We start from the raw sequence: 25,331 nt of genomic DNA, 5'->3' as shown, positions 1-25,331 counted from the left end.
AGGTGCACACCACCACGCCCAGTTAATTTTTGTATTATTGGTAGATACAGAGTTTCACCATATTAGCCAGGCTGGTCTCGAACTCCTGACCTCATGATCTACTTGCCTCCTGACCTCATGATCTGCCTGCCTCGGCTTCCCAAAGTACTGGAATTACAAGCATGAGCCACCGCACACGGTCAATAGTTCATTTTTATTATTGAGTGGTATTCCATAGTATGGATGTACCACAGTTTGACCATTCACTTACTGTAGGACATATTGATTATTTCCAGCTATTGGCTATTACAAGTAAAGCTGCTATGAACAATTATGTACAAATTTCTGGATGGGGATAAATTTTTATTTCTCTGACGTGTAATTGTTGAATTGCATGGTGACTGCATGTTTACTTGTATAAGAAACTACCAAACTGCTTTCCATGGTGGCTGTAAGATTTTACCTTCCCAGCAACATTTTACTAGATATCCAGTTTCTCTGTATCCTTTCCAGCATTTCGTATTGTCACTATGTCTTTTATTTTAACTGTTGTAATAAGTGTGTAGTGATGCCTCATCGTGGTCTTAATTTGCATCTAGTGAAGCAAATAAATGTTGAACATCCTTTCATGTGCTTATTTGCTTATTTCCTCTTCAGTGAAATGTATGTTCATAGATTTTCATAATGTTCTAATTGAATTATTTGTTTGTTTGTTTTTACCGTTGTTTTGTTTTGTTTTTGAGACAGAGTCTGGCTCTGTTACCGAGGCTGGAATACAGTGGCATGATCTTGGCTCACTGTAACCTCTGCTTCCCAGGTTCAAGCGATTCTCGTGCCTCAGCCTCCCGCATACCTGGGATTACAGGCGTGCATCATCATGCCTGTCTAATTTTTGTATTTTTAGTAGAGATGGGTTTTGCCATGTTGCCCGGGCTGGTCTCAAACTCCTGGCCTCAAGGGATCTACCCACCATCCACCTCCACCTCCCAAAGTGCTGGGATTACAAGCGTGAGCCACCATGCCCAGCATACCTTTGAGTTTTGAGAGTACTATGCATATCCATTATATATTCTTAATGTGAGTCCTCTGTTGGATATGTGGTTTACAAACATTTTCTCCCAGTTTATATCCTGTTTTTTCATCCTTTTAACACAGTTTCTACAGAGCATAAGTTTTAAATTGGATGAAATCTAATTTATTTTTTTCCTTATGGATTATGTTTTTTGAACCATTCACTATGCCCTAAATCTCAGACGTTTCTCCTACGCTTTCTTGTAAAAGTTTTTTTAGTGTTATATTTTAGATTTAAATCTGTGATCCACTTGAGATATATATAAACGTACAAAAATTAGGGTTTTTGTTGTTGTTGTTGTTGTTGTTGTTGTTTTGCCTATGGATATGTAACTGCTCCAGCACCATTTGTTAAGCAGACGATCCTTCCTTCTTTTTGTCTCTTGGTAAAAAATCAGTGCGAGGCTGTTTCTAGGTTCTCTATTTTGTTCCAGTGATCTATGTGTCTATTCTTCTCCCAATACTACCTAGTCTTGATTCCTGTAGCTATATAAGAAGTATTGAAATACGGTACAGCCATTCCTCCCACCTTATTCTTCTTTTTCAAAAATGGTCTTAGCTATATAAATATTTTTTGAGGAGTCTCACTTGTGTCACCCAAGCTGGAGGGCAATGGGGTGATCTCAGCTCATTGCTATCTCTGCCTCCCATGTTCAAGCAATTCACCTGTCTCAGCTTCCTGAATAGCTGAAATTTCAGGTGCCCACCACCACACCCGGCTAATTTTTGTATTTTTAGTAGAGATGGGGTTTTGCCATGCTGGCAAGGCTGGTCTCGAACTCCTGACCTCAACCAATCCACCTGCCTCGGCCTACCAAAGTGCTGGGATTACAAGCATCAGCCACTGCGCCCAGCGTTGTCTTAGCTATTGACAATTTGTTACAGCAACAATAAAAAATGAACACATATAGAAACAGATTAATTAGTGAAAAAAATAGAAAATCAAGAAACAGACTGATTTATGTACAAACTTCAGCATGCATTTCCAAACAGTGGGCAAAAGATGCATTGTATAATAAATTATTACTTGACAAGCGTCTATCCATTTGAAGCAATAAAGACTAAATCCTTACTTTAAGCCACATAAAATAACAAATTCTAAAAATTCGCTGACTTAAATGTGAAAACGTGAAGTCATAAAGAACTAGATGAAAATTTAGGAAAGTATTACAGTGTAAGACATCTTGAGTTGGCATAGGCACTTCCTGACATTACACCAAGGCTATGAACAATGAATCTGACATACTTAAAGATGTAAAAATTAAAGTATCATCTAAGTCAAAAGACACTATAAACAACTGTTTAAACAGGCAAATTTTGGAGAAACTGGTGAAGCCTCCACAGTAAATTAATAGTAACCATCTCTAATATATAACAAAGGTTTTGCATATCAGTAAGAGAAATTGGAACAGCCCAGTGAAAAAAATGTGTTCAGGCATGGCACTACTTCACCATATAGCAGAAAAGGATTACAAAATAGAAAGGATGAGAGGAAAATAATAAAGGAAATGGAGAATAGATCCCAGAAGTTTCAACATTCATTCAATAGATGTTCCAGGCATACAGAATAGAAAGACTGGGCTAGGCGCGGTGGTTCACACCTGTAATCCCAGCATTTTGGGAGGCTGAGGCAGGCAGATCACCTGAGGTCAGGATTCAAGAACAGCCTGGCCATCATGGTGACACCCTGTCTCTACTAAAAATGCAAAAATTAGCCCGGTGTGTGGTGGGTGCCTGAAATCCCAGCTACTTGGGACGCTGGGCAGAAGAACCATTTTAACTCCAGAGGCAGAGGTTACAGTGAGCTGAGGTTGTGCCACTGCACTCCACCCTGGGTGGCAGAGCAAAACTCCTCATCAAAAAAAAAGAAAGAAAGAATAGAAATACTGGAGAGAAGGAAGTACTTGAAGAAATAATGTTCCAGAATTTTCTAAACTGAACAAAGACATGAATCTTCACCTGAAAAGAGTCACCTAGTTCTGAGTGTGATTAACACACATGTGCACACACACACGTGTGCACCCCTCCTCCGCCCCAACCCCACACACACACACCCCCTCTAGGAGTAAAATTTCTAAGATAAAGATAAAATCCTGAAAGGTCCCAGAGAGAAAGAGAGAAGAGAAAATGCAATGGAGAAGTTTTTTAAGGAGCTGATTAAAGATAACTTTGGGCCAGGCGCAGTGACTCACGCCTGTGGTCACATCCCTTTGGGAGGTCAATATGGTAGGATTGCTTGAGCTACGGAGTTTGAGACCAGCCTGGCCAAGAAGGTGAAACCCATCTCTACAAAAAATACGACAATTATCCAGGTGTGGTGCCATTTGCCTGTAATCCCAGCTACTTGGGAGGCTGAGGCAGGAGAATCACTTGAGTCCAGGAGGTGGAGATTGCCATGAGCTGAGATGGTGCCACTGCATTCCAGTCTGGGTGATGAAGCCAGGCACTGTCTCAAACAAAATGAAACAAAACAAAAACAAGCAAATAAAAAAAGTTGAACCTAGATATCTATATACAGCCAGGATAATACAGAATGAGGGAAAAAATATTCCAGAAAATTCATGACACATATACCCTTCAGAAATAATCATTGGTGTACAGTTCCATGAGAAGGGAAAACTAAATTTAGGAGGAAGGAGGTGGTTTCAATAAGCAATGGTGAGGAGAAAAATAGTAAAATGTATTGAAGAGTGTGAACTTTAGATTATAAATTTTAAAAATTACAGTCTTGAACTAAAATTCCTAGTATTATAAACTTGTCAGATGGGAGGAGGGACAGGAAAGAAAAGAGAAGTTATTTTGGTGTTCAGGGAATGGATACAGATGCCAGTGAATGATAGAACAGTAGAATGGTCAAAACACTAGCATTTTATTTTGGTTCATTTTAGACAAGGCCTCACCTTGTTGCCCAGGCTAGAGTTCCATAGCACAATCATGGCTCACTGTAGCCCCAGCCTCCTCAGCTTGAGTGATCCTCCTGCCTCAGCCTTCCATGTAGCTGGGACTACAGGTATGAACCACCATCCCTGGCTAATTATTTTTTTTATTTTTTGGTAGAGACAGAGTCTTGCTATGTTGCCCAGGCTGATCTTGAACTCTTGTCCTCAAACAAAGCTACCACCTCTGCCTCTCAAAGTGGTGGGATTACAGGCATGAGTCACTGTGCCCAGTTAATAGTAGTATTTTAGAGTACAAACTCTGCAGCCAGATGTTGCGGGAAGTCAGGGACCCTGAACGGAGGGACTAGCTGAAGCCTCAGCAGAAGAACATAAATTGTGAAGATTTCATGGACATTTATTAGTTACCAAAATAAATAATTTTATAATTTCTTACACCTGTCTTTACTGCAATCTCTGAACATAAATTGTGAAGATTTCATGGACATTTATCACTTCCCCAATCAGTACTCATAATTTCCTATGCCTGTCTTTAGTTTAATCTCTTAATCCTGTCATCTTCATAAACTGAGGATGTTTGTTGCCTCAGGACCCTGTGATGATTGCGTTAACTATATAAATGTTTTGTAAAACATGTGTGTTTGAACAATATGAAATCTGGTTGTAAAACATGGGTGTTTGAACAATATGAAATCAGGGCACCCTGAAAAAGAACAGAAAAACAGCGATTTTCAGGGAACAAGGAAAGATAACCATAAGCTCTGACTGCCTGCGTGGTTGGGCAGAGTAGAGCCGTATTTTTCTTCTCACAGAGAGCCTTCTCACAGAGGATGGGCGTGTGAGTAGGAGAAATATCACTGAATTCTTTTCCCAGCAAGGAATATTAATAATTGATAACCCTGGGGAAGGAATGCATTCCCAGGGGTAGGCCTATAGACAACTACTCTGGGACCATCTGTCTTATGCAGTTGAGAGAAGGGATGGCACACACCCTGGTCTCCTGCAGTGCCCTCAGGCTTACTAGGATTGGGAAATTCCAGCCTGGTAAATTCTAGTCAGACTGGTTGTCTGCTCTCGAACCCTGTTTCCTGTTAAGATGTTTATCAAGGCAATGCGTGCCCAACAGGACATGGACCTTCATCAGTAATTCTAATTTTGCCCTTGCCTTGTGATCCTGCTCTGCCCTTTTGCCTTGTGATCTTTTATTGCCCTTTGAAGCATGTGATCTCTGTGACACACTCCCTATTCGTACACCCCTCCCCTTTCGGAATCCCTAATAAAAACTTGCTGGTTTTGTGGCTCAGGGTCACCATCACAATCCTACCAATATGTGATGGCACCCCCAGAGGTCCAGCTGTAAAATTTATCTCTTTGTAATCTTTCTCTTTATTTCTCAGACCAGTTGACACTTAGGGAAACAGAAAAGAACCTATGTTGAAATATTGGGGGCTGGTTCCCCCAACAGCCAGACAGGTTGGGTTCAGTTTCTGGCTTCTCAACTTATTAAGCTGTGTGACCTTGTGTAGGTTATATAACCTTTCTGTGTCTCAGGCTACTCAAGAGTGAACTGGGGATAACCACATTATCTAACTCATTTGATTGCTATGATTAAATGGGTAAGTACATGTAAAGCGTTTAGAATAGCACGTGTCATGTGGTTAAGTGGTATATATATTTTAATTGTTGTTAGTAATGACTTCACATTACTTTTAAAATGTACAAGCATATCTGGTTCCAGAAGAAGATGGTGAACCAGCAATAGCTGCTGGCTTCCTTCCCAAACCCAACCCTGCAGATGCCACAGAAGAGGTGGGAAGTGGTTGGAGTTCAGAACAGGTCCCAGTAACAAAACCCTTGATGGTTTGGCCCCACTGAAGGATGAGATAGCTTAGAGTGGGAAAAGGTCAGAAGCCACAGATGGAGGATCAGCCCAGGTGGAGCTTTCTAAGTTGCATTCTTTTTTTCTCCTTGAAGCAGGAGAATTGTTTTCTGGAAGGCTTATTACCTGTTCTGTGAACATATAGAGCAGACACTTGGCAGGGCTGGCCCAGTGCTAGCCCAAAGTGGCGTGATAACATTAAGGAATAGGGGGCTTGGAAAGCTCCTAGAAAAAGTGCAGACTCATCAAAGCTGGCCAGTAACTGAGCATTCCTTTCCTACCTCTTCCTCTGCCCTCTGAGCTAGGCAATTAAAACCAATATCACTCACCCATAGACTCCCTCCACACTGTAAGGCAGAAATCCTGTAAGTGTCTCTGGGGGCTCATAGGCTGGGGACTGGAAAGAAGAATTGTCTCAGCTCAGCTCTGGAGGCTCTGTACTCTAAGTCCTATCAATTGAGAAACCCTGAAACTCAAGTGGAATGTCTGGGCTGACACATCTTCCCAGGAAAAAAGAGTAATATGGAAAAACTATCAGATAAACCAGGCGTGGTGGCTCACACTTGTAATCCCAGTACTTCGGAAGGCTGAGGTGGGAGGATCACCTGAGGTCAGGAGTTTGAGACCAGCCTGGCCAACATGGCAAAACCCCATCTCTACTAAAAATACAAAATTAGCTGCGTGTGGTGGGACATGCCTGTAACCCCAGCCACTCAGGAGGCGTGGACAGGAGAACCACTTGAACCTGGGAGGTGGAGCTTGCAGTGAGGCAAGATCGTACCATTGTACTCCAGCCTAGGGAACAAGAGTGAAACTGTCAAAAAAAAAAAAAAGTCACTTTTCTAAATGTGAGAAATTCTCATTCATTACTTATTTAAGTACACTTTCTTTTTTAATGACTATATTCACTTCTTATAAGGGTACTGTTAGATGCGTTTTGACATTTATTCTTCTATCCTCCCTATTAATTAACTTTTCTTTCATTTACTCCATCTCTATCCATTACTGATTACTTTATGAATACTTCAGGGTCATTTCCTCAGTTCAGTAATTGCTTTTTCAACTATATCCGTTTTAATATCCAACCCATTCCACTGAATTATTGATTTGAGCAGTTAATGTTTTCATATCCAACGTATCCAACAGGTTATTTATTTATTTATGAAGGAGTCTTGCCCTTTCGCCCAGGCTGGAGTGCAGTAGTGTGATCTTGGCTCACTGCACCTCTGCCTCCCAAGTCCAAGCAATTCTCCTGCCTTGGTAGAGAATTAAAAAATATATATAGCTGCATTTGGTGGTGTGTACCTGTAGTCCCAGCCACTGGGGAAGCTAGGGCAGGAAAATTGCTTCGGCCCTGGAGTTTGAGGCTGCAGTGAGCTAGGATTGGGTCACTGCACTCCAGCCTGAGTCTCTGTCTCTGAAAATTTAAAAAAAAAAAAAAGAAAAAAAAGATCTTAGGAATGATTTTACTCAGAGGGGAGAGTACTATGATATGTACATGGGCCACTGCAATGGAGTTTTGCAGTAGGAGAGTGATATTGGGATTGACTTCAACTCCACCAAGGACAAGTGGGGATTTATAGTCAAGGAGTAGGGTCGGGGGGTTAGAAGATGGGAAATTACTTGGAAGAGACATCAGGTGCGGGGGGATTCTGGCTAAACAGACTTGACACGAATTTTGCTAAAACAGACTAAATGGGCAGAGTCCCTGGATGGGGAGACGTGAGCCACCTCGCGTGGCCAACTGGCTTTGTTTAATATGTAAGTTTTTATAAGTAATCTATGTATAATTGTTAGAAATGAATCAATGAAGTAAATGTGAGATACATGTTTATAAATGAACTTTCCATGTAATTTGAAATCTTTTTTTATCTTGCTGTTATCATAAGAAGATGAAATTTAAAGTAATGTTATATTAGATTAAGTAATAGGTACTCATTAAATGTTGAGATCATTTCCAACTAAGAAAATAACAGATACAAATTGCTGAACATAAGTACAAGTTTGTTCTTGGCCCTTAAGTTTTATAAAAGACAAAAGATATTTGGATCTGTTAATAAAATGCCCTGTTCCACATTGAAAATTGTTCTGGCTGGGTGCGGTGGCTCAAGCCTGTAATCCCAGCACTTTGGGAAGCCAAGGTGGTTGGATCATGAGGTCAAGAGATTGAGACCATTCTGGCCAACATGGTGAAACCCTGTCTCTACTAAAAATACAAAAATTAGCCAGGCATGGTGGCAGGTGCCTGTAGTCCCAGCTACTCGGGAGGCTGAGGCAGAAGAATAACTTGAACCCAGGAGACAGAGGTTTCAGTGAGCCTAGATTATACCACTGCACTCTAGCCTGGGGACAGACCAAGACTCTGTCTCAAAAAAGAAAATTGTTATAAAGTGTATTCAATTAGGAAAAGAGGAAGTCAAATTGTCCTTGTTTGCAGATGACATGATTGTATATTTAGAAAACCCCATCGTCTCAGCCCAAAATCTCCTTCAGCTGATAAGCAACTTCAGCAAAGTCTCAGGATACAAAATCAATGTGCAAAAATCACAGCATTCCTATACACCAATAACAGACAGAGAGCCAAATCATGAGTGAAATCCCATTCACAACTGCTTCAAAGAGGATAAAATACCTAGGAATCCAACTTACAAGGGATGTCAAGGACCAATTCAAGGAGAACTACAAACCACTGCTCAACAAAATAGAAGAGGACACAAACAAATGGAGAACATTCCATGCTCATGGATAGGAAGAATCAATATCATGAAAATGACCATACCGCCCAAGGTAATTTATAGATTCAATGCCATCCCCATCAAGCTACCAATGACTTTCTTCACAGAATTGGAAAAAACTACTTTAAAGTTCATATGGAACCAAAAAAGAGCCTGCATTGCCAAGACAATCCTAAACAAAAAGAACAAAGCTGGAGGCATCACACTACCTGACTTCAAACTATACTACAAGACTACAGTAACCAAAACAGCATGGTACTGGTACCAAAACAGAGATATAGACCAATGGAACAGAACAGAGCCCTCAGAAATAATACCACATGTCTACAACCATCTGATCTCTGACAAACCTGATAAAAACAAGAAATGGGGAAAGGATTCCCTATTCAATAAATAGTGCTGGGAAAACTGGCTAGCCATATGTAGAAAGCTGAAACTGCATCCCTTCCTTATACCTTATACAAAAATTAATTCAAGATGAATTAAAGACTTAAATGTTAGACTAAAACCATAAAAACCCTAGAAGAAAACCTAGGCAATACCATTCAGGACATAGGCATGGGGAAGGACTTCATGTCTAAAACACCAAAAGCAATGGCAACAAAAGCCAAAATTGACAAATGGAATCTAATTAAATTAAAGAGCTTCTGCACAGCAAAAGAAACTGCCATCAGAGTGAATAGGCAACCTACAGAATGGGAGAAAAATTTTGCAATCTACCCATCTGACAAAGGGCAAATATCCAGAATCTACAAAGAACATAAACAAATTTACAAGAAAAAATCAAACAACTCCATCAAAAAGTGGGCAAAGGATATGAACAGACACTTCTCAAAAGAAGACATTTATGCAGCCAACAGACACATGAAAAAATGTTCATCATCACTGGCCATCAGAGAAATGCAAATCAAAACCACAATGAGATACCATCTCACACCAGTTAGAATGGTGATCACTAAAAAGTCAGGAAACAACAGGTGCTGGAGAAGATGTGGAGAAACGGGAACACTTTTACACTGTTGGTGGGACTGTAAACTAGTTCAACCGTTGTGGAAGACAGTGTGGTGATTCCTCAAGGATTTAGAACTAGAAACACCATTTGACCCAGCGATCCCATTACTGGGTATATACCCAAAGGATTATAAATCATGCTGCTATAAAGACACATGCACACGTATGTTTATTGTGGCACTACTCACAATAGTGAAGACTTGGAACCAACACAAATGTCCATCAATGATAGACTGGATTAAGAAAATGTGGCACATATACACCATGGAATACTATGCAGCCATGAAAAAGGATGAGTTCATGTCCTTTGTAGGGACATAGATGAAGCTGGAAACCATCATTCTGAGTAAACTATCACAAGGACAGAAAACCAAATACCACATGTTCTCACTCATAGGTGGGAACTGAACAATGAGAACACTTGGACACAGGATGGGGAACATCACACACTGGGGTCTGTCATGGGGTGGGAGGAGAGGGGAAGGATAACATTAGGAGATATACCTAATGTAAATGACAAGTTAATAGGTGCAGCACGCCAACATGGCACATGTATACATATGTAACAAACTTGCCTGTTGTGCACATGTACCCTAGAACTTAAAATATAACAAAAAATTATTCTGTAAAAATATTTTTAAAGATTATAAAGTACATATTCATGAGATGTTAATACATAACAATTCCAAACTACTTTCCAGTAGTTTTTTTACTAATTTTAAAAATCTTAATTTTTACTAAAAATTAAGATTATGTCCGGGTGCAGTGGCTGAAGCCTGTAATCCCAGCACTTTGGGAGGCTGAGGCGGGTGGATCACGAGGTCAGGAGTTCGCGACCAGCTTGGCCAACATGGTGAAATCCCGTCTGTACTAAAAGTAAAAAAATTAGCCAGGCATGGTGGCCCGTGCCTGTAATCCCAGCTACTCAGGAGCCTGAGGCAGGAAAATCACTAGAACCCAGGAGGTGGAGGTTACAGTGAGCCGAGATTGCACCAATGCACTCCAGCCTGGGCAACAGAGCAAGACTCCGTCTCAAAAAAAAAAAAAAGAAAAGAAATTAAGGTTACTAAAAATTAAAGGTTCTTAGTATATGTAATTCTGTATACAAAATGTACAAAAAATAATTTTTATATGACAAAAATTTTGTGTGGTCTGAGTGATAAATACATTTTTATCCTAAAATAAAATGATTGGTTGCCTTATATTAAAAATAGTCTAGGCCGGGAGTGGTGGCTCAGGCCTGTAATCTCAGCACTTTGGGGGGCAGAGGTGGATAGATCATGATGTCAAGAGATTGAGACCATCCTGACCAACATGATGAAAATCCGACTCTACTAAAAATACCAAAATTAGCTGGGTGTGGTGGCTAGTGCCTGTAGTCCCAGCTATTTGGGAGGCTGAGGCAGAAGAATTGCTTGAACCCAGGAGGCGGAGGTTGCAGTGAGCTGAGATCATGCCACTGCACTCCAGCCTGACAACAGAGTGAGACTACGTCTCAAAAAAAAAAAAAAGTCTATGGCTCTACCACCTGAATTTGCCAAACCTTGTCTGATTTCAGAATTTAAACAGGGTCGGGGTTGGTTAGTTCTTGGATTGGAGTCCAATATAAAAATGAAAAACTATAGGACTAAGACTAGGGGTAAAAAAAAAATGATGGAATGTCTAGGCAAGTTGCTGAGGGTTTATGAAGGATGAGCCTTGGGAAGGGAGTCTTATATGTGATCAGATTGGTTGGGATTGAAAAGAAATTATCAGTTTTTCTAAAAATTGAACATTAGTGTCAAGGGTGCACTGAAAGCAGGACGAGTCTGCTCCTCTAGGATTGACATAGGTTTTCTTAACACGTTGATCTGCTTTTCTTCATCTTTTAAATAATCGATCTGAAAAAACGGGGATTTTGTGTTTTAAAATAGTTTCTTAACTGCATTTATTAGGTTTTGGTTTTGGTTTTGGTCTTCTGAGACAGAGTCTCACTCTGTCGCCCAGGTTGGAGTGCAGTGGTGTGATCCAGCCAGTGCAGTGAGCAAGGTTGCTCACTGCAACCTCCACCTCCCAGGTTCAAGTGATTCTTGTGCCTCAGCCTCCCGAGTAGTGGGGATTACTGGTGCCCACCACCACACCCTGCTAATTTTTGTCTTTTTAGTAGAGACAGGGTTTCAACATGTTGGCCAGGCTCAAACTCCTGACCTCAAGTGATCTGCCTGCCTTGGCATCCCAAAGTGCTGGGATTACAGGCATGAGCCACCACACCCAGCTATAATTAGCAATAGTATAATAAATTTAGTTTGTACAATGGTTTTGAACCAAGATCCCAAGCCTAGAGGCCACCAGCTAAACAAATGAAAAGACTATGGAGGAAGTGAATGAGGCCTCCTGTAGTCTTTGAGTAGCATTTTAGGAGTGGGTTGAATGAAAGCAGAGTGCCAACTCTATAAAAGAGACCACTAGGTGATCACTAGGTGACGTAAAGGATTTGGGGGTCAGGTTCTGTCAAGTGAAAAATGCAGACATTCAGGGGGTAAGGGTTTCATTATGATATGAAGACTTATTCTGATGTCTTCACAAAAGCTGTCTACATTGTGGAAATATCATCTCCTCACCCTGATTCGTTGTTCGAATGTCTCTGGTTACGGCGTTGGACAGTTCCGTGAACTTTTTGTGTGGTCCATACATCAGGCACAAGACTTCTTCCTTAAAATTTATGCAGTTTTATTTTATAGGACTTGCAAATCAAAAATAAAATCCTAAACCCCCTGCCCCCAACCATCTGAATGGACTTCCTCCTTAGTCAGGGCTCTTTTAAAATTTAACCTGAGAGAAGGTTTCAGGCCATGACAGGAAGTGGGGGTCAGACATGCCTTATTTTACCTCTCTGGCATCAACATCAACACAGACTTGAAGTCTGATAAGAAACATGTTACAGCCGGGTGCGATGGCTCACGCCTGTAATCCCAGCATTTTGGGGGCCGAGGAGGGTGCATCACGAGGTCAGGAGATTGACACCACCCTGGCTAACACAGTGAAACCCTGTCTCCACTAAAAATACAAAAAATTAGCCGGGCGTGGTGGCTGGCGCCTGTAGTCCCAACTACTCGGGAGGCTGAGGCAGAAAAATGGCGTGAACCTGGGAGGCAGAGGTTGCAGTGAGCCGAGATTTCGCCACTGCAACATAGCAAGACTCCGACTCAAAACAAAAAAAAAAAAAAAAAAAAAAAGGAAACATGTTACAACCAATTCTCTCTGAAGCGTAGTAGCTGAAGGCTTCCTCTGCAAATAAGAACTTAAAAAAAACTAAGAACGACTCACTTCACATAATCAACTTTTACAATGATTGTAAATCGAGTCCTGCTTAGCAATGCACAAAAATTCTCCTTTGTAATCCATTCATTATACTGCTGTTGACTTTATTGCTTATGCTTTCAGACAGACACTATCCTTTGACCAAACTTGAGTAGGGCTCCTCTGAGTCCTGTTTCTGACTAGGTCCCAACCTCAGACTCTGTTCTTCATCCAGGGACTTTGCCCATTTAGCCTGTTTCAGGAAAAATCCTGTCAAGTCCGTTTAGCCAGAATCCCCCTGCCCTTGAGGTTTCCTCCAAGTAATTTCCCATCTTCTGACTCCCTGACCCTACTCCCTGACTACAAATCCCCACTTGTCCTTGGTGGAGTTGAAGTCGATCCTAATATCACTCTCCCACTGCAAGACACCATTGCAGTGGTCCCTATACCTATCACAGTAGTCCTCCCTCTGAGTAAAATCGTCCTTACGATCTTTTTTTTATTTTCAGAGACAAAATCTCACTGTGTCACTAGGCTGGAGTGCAGTGACCCAATCCTAGCTCACCAATCCTAGCTCACTGCAGCCTCAAACTCCAGATCCCAAGCAACCTTCCTGCCCCAGTCTCCCCAGTAGCTGGGACTACAGGTACGCACCACCAAATCCAGCTTTTTTTTTTTTTTTTTTTTTTTTTTTTTGACAGATTCTTGCTCTTGTCGCCCAGGCTGGAGTACAGTGGTGTGATATTGGCTCACTGCAACCCCTGCCTCCCGGGTTCAAGCGATTCTTCTGCCCCAGCCTCCTGAGTGGCTGGGATTACAGGCATGCGGCACCACACCCAGCTAATGTTTGTACTTTTGGTAGAGATGGGATTTTGCCACGTTGGCCAGGCTGGTCTCAAACTCCTGACCTCAGGTGATCCACTAGCCTCCGCCTACCAAAGGGCCAGGATTACAGGCGTGAGCCACCACGCCGGGCCAATTTTTGTATTTTTTGCGGAGACGGGGTCTCGCCATGTTGCCCAGGCTGGTCTTGAACTCCTGGGTTCAACCAGTCCTCTTGCCTTGGGCTCCCAAAGTGCTGGGATTACAGGCATAAGCCACTGCACCTGGCCCTTCCTTACAGTCTTTAATAGGTATAATAAATACTTGTTTGTTTTAACATTTGTCTGTCTTCAATCTCCTGAAGTCTTATGTGCCTGATGTTGTCTTTCCTCCACCCGATATAAAAATTTCTTTCTTTTGCCAGGTGCAGTGGCTTACGCCTGTAATCCCAGCACTTTGAGAGACTGAGGTGGGCAGATCACCTGAGGTCAGGAGTTTGAGACCAGATTGGCCGACATGGTGAAACCCCATCTCTACTAAGTAAAGTACAAAAATTAGCTGGATGTGGTGGTATGTGCCTGTAGCCCCAGGTACTCGGGAGGCTGAGGCAGGACAATCTCGAACCCAGGAGGCGGAGGTTGCATTGAGTCCAGATCATGCCACTGCACTCTAGCCTAAGTGACAAAACAAGATTCTGTCTCAAAAAAAAAATTCTTTTCTTTCAACACTTTGGAGTTATTACACCATTGCATCCTTACCTCCAGTGTGGTGTTTGAGAGATCCCATGTCAGTTTAATTATTTTTCCTGTGTAAGTAACCTGCTATTATTTCTCTCTGATAATTTTAAAAATATTTTTTGCCTTTCACAGTTGTACATTTCACTGTTCCCGTGTGTGTGTGTGCGTGTGTGCACTATAATACCTTTAAATCTTAAGTCATTTTTCTAAATCTGAGAACTTCTCATTCATTACTCATTTAAGTATATTCTCCTTTTTAATGACTATATTCTCTTCTTATAAGGCTACTATTAGATGTGTTTTGACATTTGTTCTTCAATCCTCACTATTAATTAACTTTTCTACCATTTACTTCACCTCTACCATTACCATTTACTTTTATGAATTTCTTAGATGCATTTCCTCAGCTCAGTCATTGCTTTTTCAACTATATCCATTTTAATATCCAACCTATTCCACTGCATTATTTCTTTGGGCACTTAATGTTTCATATCCAAGCTATACAACAGGTTACTTATTTATTTATTTATTTATTTATTTATTTATGTAAGATGGAGTCTTGCTTTTTCGCCCAGGCTGGAGTGCAGTGGCACGATCTTGGCTCAATGAACCTGTGCCTCCCGAGTCCAAGCAGTTCTCCTGCCTCAGCCTCTTGAGTTGCTGGGACCACAGTCGTGTGACACTACGCCTGGCTAATTTTGGTATTTTTAGTAGAGACAGGGTTTCACTATGTTGGCAGGCTGGTCTCGAACTCCTGACCTCAAGTAAGCCGCCCACCTCAGCCTCCCAAAGTGCTGGGATTACAGGCGTTAACCACCTCGCCTGGGCTTTTTTAAAATTTATTTTTAGACGGAGTTTCACTCTTGTTGCTCAGGCTGGAGTACAATGGTGTGTTCTCAGCTCACTGCAACCACTGTCTCCCAGGTTCAAGTGATTCTCCTACCCCAGCCTCCTGAGTAGCTGGGGTTGCAGGTGTGCACCACCACACTCACCTAATTTTGTATTTTTAGTAGAGATGGGGTTTGCCATGTTGACCAGGCTGGACTTAAACTGCTGATTTCAAGTGATCCTCCCGCCTTGGCCTTCCAAACTGCTGGATTACAGGTGTGAGCCACCACGCCTGACCTATCCGATAGTTTTTCTATATAACTCTTTGTTACTGGGAAGATGTGTAAGTCCAGACATTCCACGTGAGTTTCAGGGTTTCTCAATTGATAGGACTTAGAGTACAGAGCCTCCAGAGCTGAGCTGAGACAATTCTTCTTTCCAGTCCCCAGCCTATGAGCCCCTACAGAAGCTTACAGGATTTCTGCCTTACAATGTGAAGGGAGTCTACGGGTGAATGATATTGGTTGTAGTTGCCTAGCTCAGAGGGCAGAGGAAGAGGTAGGAAAGGAATGCTCAGTTACTGGCCAGCTTTGATGAGTCTGCACTTTTTCTAGGAGCTTTCCAAGCCCTCTATTCCTTAATGTTATCACGCCACTTTGGGCTAGCACTGGGCCAGCCCTGCCAAGTGTCTGCTCTATATGTTCACAGAACAGGTAATAAGCCTTCCAGAAAACGAGGAGAAAAAAGAATGCAACTTAGAAAGTTCCACCTGGGCTGATCCTCCATCTGTGGCTTCTGACCTTTTCCCACTCTAAGCCATCTCATCCTTCAGTGGGGCCAAACATCAAGGGTTTTGTTACTGGGAACTGCTCTGAACTCCAACCACTTCCCACCTCTTCTGTGGCATCTGTAGGGTTGGATTTGGGAAGGAAACCAGCAACTATTCCTGGTTCACCATCCTCTTCTGGAACCAGATATGCCTTTACATTTTAAAAGTAATTTGAAGTCATTACTAACAACAACTAAAATATATATACCACTTAACCACATGACGGGCACTATTCTAAGTTTTTTACATGTATTTACCCATTTAATCATAGCAATCAAATGAGTTAGATAATGTGGTTATCCCCAGTTCACTCTTGAGTAGCCTGAGACACAGAAAGGTTATATGACTTACACAAGGTCACACAGCTTAATAAGTCGAGAAGCCAGAAACTGAACCCAAGCTGTCTGGTTCCAGAGTCTGTACTCTAAAATACTAGCGTTAACTGGGCACAGTGACTCACTCCTGTAATCCCACCCCTTTGGGAGGCAGAGGTGGGAGGATTGCTTGAAGACAAGAGTTTAAGATCAGCCTGGGCAACATAGCAAGAAAAAGAAAATAGCTACCAAAAAAAGAAAATTTAATTAGCCAGGCTTGGTGGTGCATGCCTGTAGTCCCAGCTACATGGAACGCTGAGACTGGGGGATCACCTGAGCTGAGGAGGCTGGGGCTACAGTGAGCCATGATTGTGCTATGGAACTGTAGCCTGGGCAACAGAGTGAGGCTCTGTCTAAAATAAAACAAAATGAAATGTTAGTGCTTTTAACCATTCTATCATTCATTAGCATCTGTATCCATTCCTTGAACACCAAAAGAACTTCTCTTTTCTTTCCTGTCCCTCCTTCCATCTTCCATGTTTATAATACCAGGAATTTTAGTTAAGACTATAATTTTTTATGTTTACAATCTGAAGTTTACACTTTTCAATACATTTTACTATTTTTCTCCTCACCATTGCTTATTGAAACCACCTCCTTCCTCCTAAATTTAGTTTTCTCTTCTCATAGAACTGTATACCAATAATTATTTCTGAAGGGTATATGTCTCGTTAATTTTCTAAAATTTTTTTTTTGCCTCATTCTGGATTATCCTGGTATATAGATATCCAGGTACACCTTTTTTTGTTTGTTTTTGTTTTGTTTTGTTTTGTTGGAGACAGTGTCTGGCTCTGTCACCCAGGCTGGAATGCAATGGCACAATCTCGGCTCACAGCAATCTCCATCTCCTGGACTCAAGCTATTCTCTTGCCTCAGCCTCCCAAGTAGCTGGGACCACAGGCACATGGCAACACACCTGGCTAATTGTATTTTTTGTAGAGATGGGTTTCGCCTTGTTTGTTAGGCTGGTCTCAAACTCCAGAGCTCAAGCAATCCTCCCATCTCAGCCTCCCAAATGCTGGGACTATATGCATGAGCCACTGTGCCTGGCCCAAAGTTATTTTTAATCAGCTCCTTGAAAAACTTCTCCATTAAATTCTCTCTTCTCTCTTTCTCTCTGGGACCTTTCAGGATTTTATCTTTATCTTAGAAATTTTATTCCTAGGGGGTGTGTGTGTGCATGTGCACAGGTGTGTGTGCACATGTGTGTTAATCAGACTCAGAACTAGGTGGCTCTTTTCAGTTTGAAGATTCATGTCTTTGCTCAGTTCAGAAAATTCTAGAACATTATTTTTTCAAGTACTGCCTTCTCTCCAGTCTTTACAGTCTTCTTTTCTTTTTTCTTTTTTCTTTTTTTTTTTTCATTTTTGTGACGTAGTTTTGCTCTGTCACCCAGGGTGGAGTGCAGTGGCAAGACCTCAGCTCACTGCAACCTCCGCTTCTCGGGTTCAACTGATTCTCCTGCCTCAGCCTCCCAAGTAGCTGGGATTTCAGGCGCCCACAATCACACCAGGCTAATTTTTGTATTTTCAGTAGAGACAGGGTTTTGCCATGTTTGACAGGCTGGTCTCGAACTCCTTACTTCAGGTGATCTGCCTGCCTTGGCCTCCCAAAGAACTGGGATTACAGGCATGAGCCACTGCACCCGGCCCAGTCTTTCTGTTCTGTATGTCTGGAACTTCTATTGGATGAACCGTGAAACTTCTGGGATCCATTCTCCATTTCCTTTATTATTTTACTTTCATGCTTTCTATTTCGTAATCCTTTTCTACTATACGGTGAAGTAGTGCGGTGCCTGAACACATTTTTTCATTGGGCTGTTCCAGTTTCTCTTACTGATATGCAAAAGCTTTTTTGTATATTAGAGATAATTACTTTTACTGCAGATGCTTCACCATTTTCTCCAAAATTTGCCTGTTTAAACAGTTGTTTATGGTGTCTTTTGAATTAGATGATACTTTAATTTTTACATCTTTAAGTATGTCAGATGCATTGTTCATAGCCTTGGTGTAATGTCAGGAAGTGCCTATGCCAACTCAAGATGTCTTACACTGCAATATTTTCCTAAATTTTCATCTAATTCTTTATGACTTCACGTTTTCACATTTAAGTCTCTGAATTTTTGGCATTTATTGTTTTATGTGGTTCAAAGTAAGGATTTAATCTTTTTTTTTTTCAAATGCATAGACACTTGTCAAGCAATCATTTATTATACAACCCATCTTTAGGCCACCGTTTGGAAATGCATGCTGAAGTTTGTATATAAATCAGTCTGTTTCTTGACTTTCTATTTTTTTCACTAATTAATCTGTTTCTATATGTATTCATTTTTTATTGCTGCTGTAACAAATTGCCAATAGCTAAGACAACGCTGGGCACGGTGGCTCATGCCTGTAATCCCAGCACTTTGGGAGGCTGAGACGGGCGGATCGCTCGAAGTCAGGAGTTCAAGACTAGCTTTGCCAACATGGCGAAACCCCATCTCTACTAAAAATACAAAAATCAGCCGGGTGTGGTGGCATGCACCTGTAATCCCAGCTATTTGGGAAGCTGAGACAGGAGAATTGCTTGAACACAGAGGCGAAGGTTGCAGTGAGCCGAGATCACCCCACTGAGCTCCAGCTTGGGTGACACAAGTGAGACTCCATCTCAAAAAATATTTATATAGCTAAGACCATTTTTGAAAAAGAAGAATAAGGTGGGAGGAATGACTGTACCATATTTCAATACTTCTTATATAGCCACAGGAATTAAGACTGTGTAGTATTGGGAGAAGAATAGACACATAGATCACTGGAACAAAATAGAGAACCTAGAAAGAGCCCCACACTGATTTTTTACAAAGAGACAAAAAGAAGGAAGTATCATCTGCTTAACAAATGGTGCTGGAGCAGTTGCATAGCCATAGGCCAAAAAAAAAAAAAAAAGACCTAGTCTTCATAACTTTATACAAAAAAGTAACTCAAGTGGATCATATATTTAAATCTGAAATAGAAAACTAAAAAAAAAAAACTTTTACAAGAAAACATAGGAGAAACGTCTGAGATCTAGGGCATAGTGAACAGTTCAAAAAGCATAAACCATAAGGGAAAAAAGTAAATTAGATTTCATCCAATTTAAAACTTTTGCTCTGCAAGAAACCCTGTTAAAAGGATGAAAAAACAACGTATGGACTGGGAGAAAATGTTTGCAAACCACATATTCAAGAAAGGACTCACATCCAGAATATATAATGGATACGTATAGTACTCTCAAAACTCAACAGTAGGCCGGGTGTATCCCAGTACTTTGAAAGGTCGAGGTGGATGGAAGGCAGATCCCTTGAGGCCAGGAGTTTGAGACCAGCCTGGGCAACATGGCAAAAAACCATCTCTACTAAAAATACAAAAATTAGACAGGCGTAATGATGCACGCCTGTAATCCCAGCTACACGGGAAGCTGAAGCACGAGAATCGCTTGAACCTGGAAGGCAGAGGTTGAAATGAGCCAAGATCATGCCACTGCACTCCAACCTGGGTAACAGAGCAAGACTCTGCCTAAAATAATAATAATAATAATAATAATAATAATAACTCAATGGTAAAAAAAACAAATAATACAATTAGAAAATTATGAAAAGATATTAACATACATTTCACTGAAGGGGAAATAAGCAAATAAGCACATGAAAAGATATTCCACACTCATTCACTTCATTAGATGCAAATTAAGACCACAATGAGGTATCACTACACACTTTATTACAATAGCTAAAATAAAAGACATAGTGGCAACACCAAATGGTGACAAGGATGCAGAGAAACTGGACATCTAGTAAAATGCTTCTGGGAAGGTAAAATCTTACAGCCACTCTGGAAAGCAGTTTGGTAGTTTCTTATAAAACTAAACATGCAATGACCATACAACTCAACAATTACACTTCAGAGAAGTTATAACGTATGCCCATCCAGAAACTTGTACATAATTGTTCATAGCAGTTTTTACTTGTAATAGTCAAAAGCTGGATATAATCAATATGTCCTACAATAAGCGAATGGTTGAACTGTGGTACTTCCATACCATGGAATACTACTCAATAATAAAAATGAACAATTGGCCGGGCGCAGTGGCTCACGCATGTAATCCCAGCACTTTGGGAGGCCAAGGCGGGCAGATCGCGAGGTCAGGAGATCGAGTCTATCCTGGCTAACACAGTGAAACCCCATCTCTACTAAAAAATACAAAAAATTAGCCGGAGGTGGTGGCGGGCGCCTGTAGTCCCAGCTACTCGGAAGGCTGAGGCAGGAGAATGATGTGAACCTGGGAGGCAGAACTTGCAGTGAGCAGAGATGGCGCCACTGCACTCCAGCCTGGGCGACAGAGCAAGACTCCGTCTAAAAAAAAAAAAAAAATTACCCGGCCGTGCTGGCACGCGCCTGTAGTCACAGCTACTCAGGAGGCTGAGGCAGTAAAATTGCTTGAACCTGGGAGGCAGAGGTTGCAGTGAACTGATATCACACCACTGCACTCCAGCCTGGGCAACAGACTGAGACTCCGTCTCAACAACAAAAACAACAACAATGAACTATTGATACAAAAATATTAATATCTTGGATGATCATCATGGAATTATGCTGAGTGAAATAAGCCCCTAAAACATCACATACTGTAAGATTTCATTTGTACAGCATCATAGAAAAGACAAAATTATAGAAATGAAAAACAGATCAGTGGTTGCCAGGGGTTAGGGATGGTGGATGGGAGGAGAGTGGGTATTACTAAAAATGAGTAGCACAAGGGATAGCATTGTGGTGATGGAAATGTTCTGTAACTTTTTTTTTTTTTCCAGAGAGGGATTTTCACTCTGTCACCTAGGCTGGAGTACAGTGACACGATCTCAGCTCACTGCAACCTCTCCCTCCCAGGTTCAAACCATTCTGCTGTCTCAGCCTCCCACGTAGCTGGGATTACAGGTGCGTGCCACCATGCCTGGTAAGTTTTGTATTTTTAGTAGAGATGGGGTTTCTCCATGTTAGCCAGGCTGGTCTCAAACTCCTGACCTCAATGATCCACCCACCTCAGCCTCCCAAAGTGCTGGGATTACAGGCATGAGCCACCGCACCTGGCCGTGTTCTGTATTTTTTTTTTCCTGAAATATAAGCTTTATTTAAAATTTAAAGAAATACTAAAAATAAACATTTTTCGGCCTAGCGCGATGGCTCATGCCTGTAATCCCAGCACTTTGGGAGGCCGAGGCGGGCGGATCACGAGGTCAGGAGATCGAGACCACGGTGAAACTCCGTCTCTACAAAAAATACAAAAAATACAAAAAATTAGCCAGGCATGGTGGCAGGCGTCTGTAGTCCCAACTACTTGGGAGGCTGAGGCAGGAGAATGGCGTGAACCCCGGAGGTGGAGCCTGCAGTAAGCCGAGATCGTGCCACTGCACTCCAGCCTGGGTGACAAAGAAGACTCGGTCTCAAAAATAAAAAATAAAAAAATAAAAAATAAATACACTTTTTTCTACAAATTTTAATCAAGCACTCAAAGCAATTTAAGAATATTAAACACTAATTCTTAATTGAAAATAATGACCTCCATAGAATGCATCCTGGTGTTAGCCAACATCAGGTTTACTTAATATTGGTATTTTATATATGCTTAACTAGTCATCCTTCCTAAAATTCAATGATAACAATGATTTGACTTTATAAGGTGAAGCCATTTATGTAATACCCCAGATATAACATTTTCAAAAACAAAACATTTATACTAGCATGGAAATTATAAAAACATACATAAATTATACTGAAGGATGTGATTTAAAGGCTGTCTATATACATAGATGTGTTTCACCTTAGAAAGTACACATGCACATCAAAACATTCACTGAATATAGATGCCATTAAATTCTCTTACTTACGTTACAAAGCAAAGGGCCAGTTCATAAATGTTGTTCTAGTATGTATCAACTGCAAAAAACACAAAAAGGTTTTGAAGACACATGGGAGTGGGATGTGCCCACATTAAGAGCAGAGCTTTTACAGGACCACCTGTCTCTCCAGCAGGCTCCCAGCGACCACTGAAAACAGCTGCTACCCTCAGAAACAAGATGGTGTTGTTAATGATAACGATGGACCCTGGAATCTCATTCTCCTTGACCACCAGCGGAGGCGAAATCTGATGATGTCGCCATGGGTTGGTTTGGCCAGAAGTCCATTATCTTGAAGTCTCAGACACACTTTCCAACTATCACAATCTTTGGTTTCTTTAATAACAATAGCGTTTAATAATTCTTTTCCTCGCTGGGCTCAGTGGCTCACACCTGTAATCCCAACACTTTGGGAGGCTAAGGTGGGTGGATCACCTGAGGTCAGGAGTTTGAGACCGGCCTGGCCAACATGGTGAAACTCTGTCTCTACTAAAAATACAAAAGTTAGCCGGGCATAGTGGTGCGTGCCTGTACTCCTAGCTACTTAGGAGGCTGAGGCAGGCAAATCACTTGAACCCAGGAGGCAGAGGCTGCAGTGAGCCAAGATCACGCCATTGCAATCCAGCCTGGGCAACCACAGTGAACCTGTGACTTAAGTAAATAAGTAAATAAAATAATTATTTTCTTTTTACAGCAGTTACAACATCAGAAGGCAGCTTCATGGGTTCATTTCTCAAGATAATACCCATTTTTTTTCCTGCAATTTCAGCAAGGTTTTCTTCTTCTAAAACTTCAAGGGCTACGATGGCCACTTGGCAGCCTAGTGGATTGCCACCGTATGTGGACCCATGTTCTTCTAGCTTAATGGTCAGCATTATGTCATCATTCCACAGCAGCGCAGACACAGATTGTCAGCCCCCAGAAAGGGCCTTTCTAAGGAGGACTATATCAGGTCTGACATTTTCATGATCAACAATTAGCCATCTATCAGTTCTGGCCACTCCTGTCTGTATTTCATCAACAATAAACAGAACCAAGCTGGGATCATGAGATGGGACAAGAGTAAGTTAAAATACCACAAAGCTTACTATTCTTACAGAGATTCAGCTGGTCTTTCTTGTCTGTCTGTCTGTCTTTCTTTCTTTCTTTCTTTCTTTCCTTCCTTCCTTCCTTCCTCCCTCCCTTCCTTCCTTCTTCCCTTCCTTCTTCCCTTTCCTTCCCTTTCCTTCCCTTCCCTTCCTTCTTCTCTTCCCTTCTTCCCTTCCCGTCTTCCCTTCCCTTTCTTCCCTTTCCTCTTCCCTTCCCTTCTCCCTTCCCTTCCCTTCCCTTCCCTTCTCCCATCCCTTCTCCCTTGCCTTCCTTTTCTTTTCAACAGTTTTTCTCTGTGGCCCAGGCTGGAGTGCAGTGGTGGGATCTCAGCTCAATGCAACCTCCCCTTCCCGGGTTCGAATCTTTGAGTGAGCCCAGGAGGTCAAGACCAGCCTGGGAAACATAGCAAAAGGCAGGGTGGTGCATGCCTGTAGTCCCGAGGCCGAAGGGGGAGGATTACTTGAGCCCAGGAGGTAGAGACTAGCCTGGACAACATAGCAAAACTGTCTCTACTAGAAAAATTAAAAATATTAGAAGGGGCTGGGTGGTGTATGCCTGTGGTCCCGAGGCCGAGGCAGGAGGATTGCTTGAGCCCAGGAGGTCAAGGCCAGCCTGGCCAATATAGTGAAACCCCATTTCTACTAACAACAAGGACAACAAAAAATAGCATGGGCAGGGTGGCTCACCCCTGTAGTTCCGAGCCTGAGGTGGGAAGATTGCTTGAGCCCAGAAGGTCAATATCAGCCTGGTCAACATAGCAAAAGCCTGTCTCTCCTAAAAAAAATTATCAGGGCAGAAGGGCACACGCCTGTAGTCCTGAGGTCGAGGCAGAAGCATCGCTTGAGCCCAGGAGGTTGAGGCCAGTCTGTGCAACGTAACGAAACCCGGTTTCTACTGAAAAAAAAAAAAAATACCGTGGGCAAGGTGGTGCATGCCTGTAGACTCCAGGCTGAGGCAGGAGGATCCCTTGAGCCCAGGAGATTGAAGCCAGCCTGGTCAACATAGAGAAACCCGGTTTTAACTACAAAAAAAAAAAAAATGGGCAAGGTGGCGCATGCCTATAGTACTGAGAACGAGGTGGGAGGATTGGCCAAGGCGGACGTAATCAATACCACAATCACATCCCGTAAGTAAATATCTTTTCCTCTCTCCAGGACTACAGGTAAAGGATGGTAATTGTGTGCACCATACTTTGATTCCCTTCCAAAAATGCAATCAGAGGTTGGAGGGCCTTGGACGGATTTTTTAGTTCCAACAGATGTAGAAGCCACTGAAGAATGAATGTCACGACGAAGTACAGCAAACCTCCGCAAATGTGCTAGTTTGGAAAACATTGTGTCTTTCAAGTAGAAAAATCACAAATCGACTATTGTTTTCTTCCCATGGTTCAGACTAGAATACAGATGTTTAACCCAAGATCCAGGGACGGTCTTCAGAGAGATCAAAATCTCCTGATGGCACCTGAGGACCACCCACTTTGTCACACAAAGTGTGGCTGGAGGAGGCAACAATATTCTGCAATGTCACTGCCCAAGGATGATGGACCAATCAGGGCAGTCAGTGAATTCCATCTGGCCAATTAGAAGTCAGGACAGTAGGCGGAACAAGCGAAGCTGATTTGGCGTCTATCAGTCCAGGCTCCAGCGACAGAACCTTCTCAAAAGCGGGGCGGAGACTCTGATTTTCCCGCCAAAAGCATCCCCTTGGATTGGCTACTTTAAGTTCAGCGTGCGCATGCTCTGATTTGCTCTTTTGATTCTTCCACAATCAGGGTAAGCGTGCGCTGATTTTCTCTTTCCGTTCTTCCTACCCATCCCCTCCCCCCGTGGTGCATTTCTTATCTAGCGTTAATAATGTGTTTATATGAGGCAGGTCCCCATCTCAACTCCT

The 25,331-nt window shown here is 42.0% G+C and overlaps 1 pseudogene; it reads right to left on the bottom strand.

Moving 5' to 3' along the window:
- Positions 1 to 13,002: 13,002 nt before the first annotated feature.
- On the bottom strand, positions 13,003 to 25,255 carry LOC119622023 (ornithine aminotransferase, mitochondrial-like; annotated as a pseudogene).
- Positions 25,256 to 25,331: the final 76 nt, after the last annotated feature.

Source organism: Chlorocebus sabaeus, chromosome X, assembly GCF_047675955.1.
Source record: "Chlorocebus sabaeus isolate Y175 chromosome X, mChlSab1.0.hap1, whole genome shotgun sequence".
Classification (NCBI taxonomy): Eukaryota; Metazoa; Chordata; class Mammalia; order Primates; family Cercopithecidae; genus Chlorocebus; species Chlorocebus sabaeus.
The sequence above is the reverse complement of the archived record's forward strand: the minus strand, read 5'-3'. Positions and strand labels throughout refer to the sequence as shown.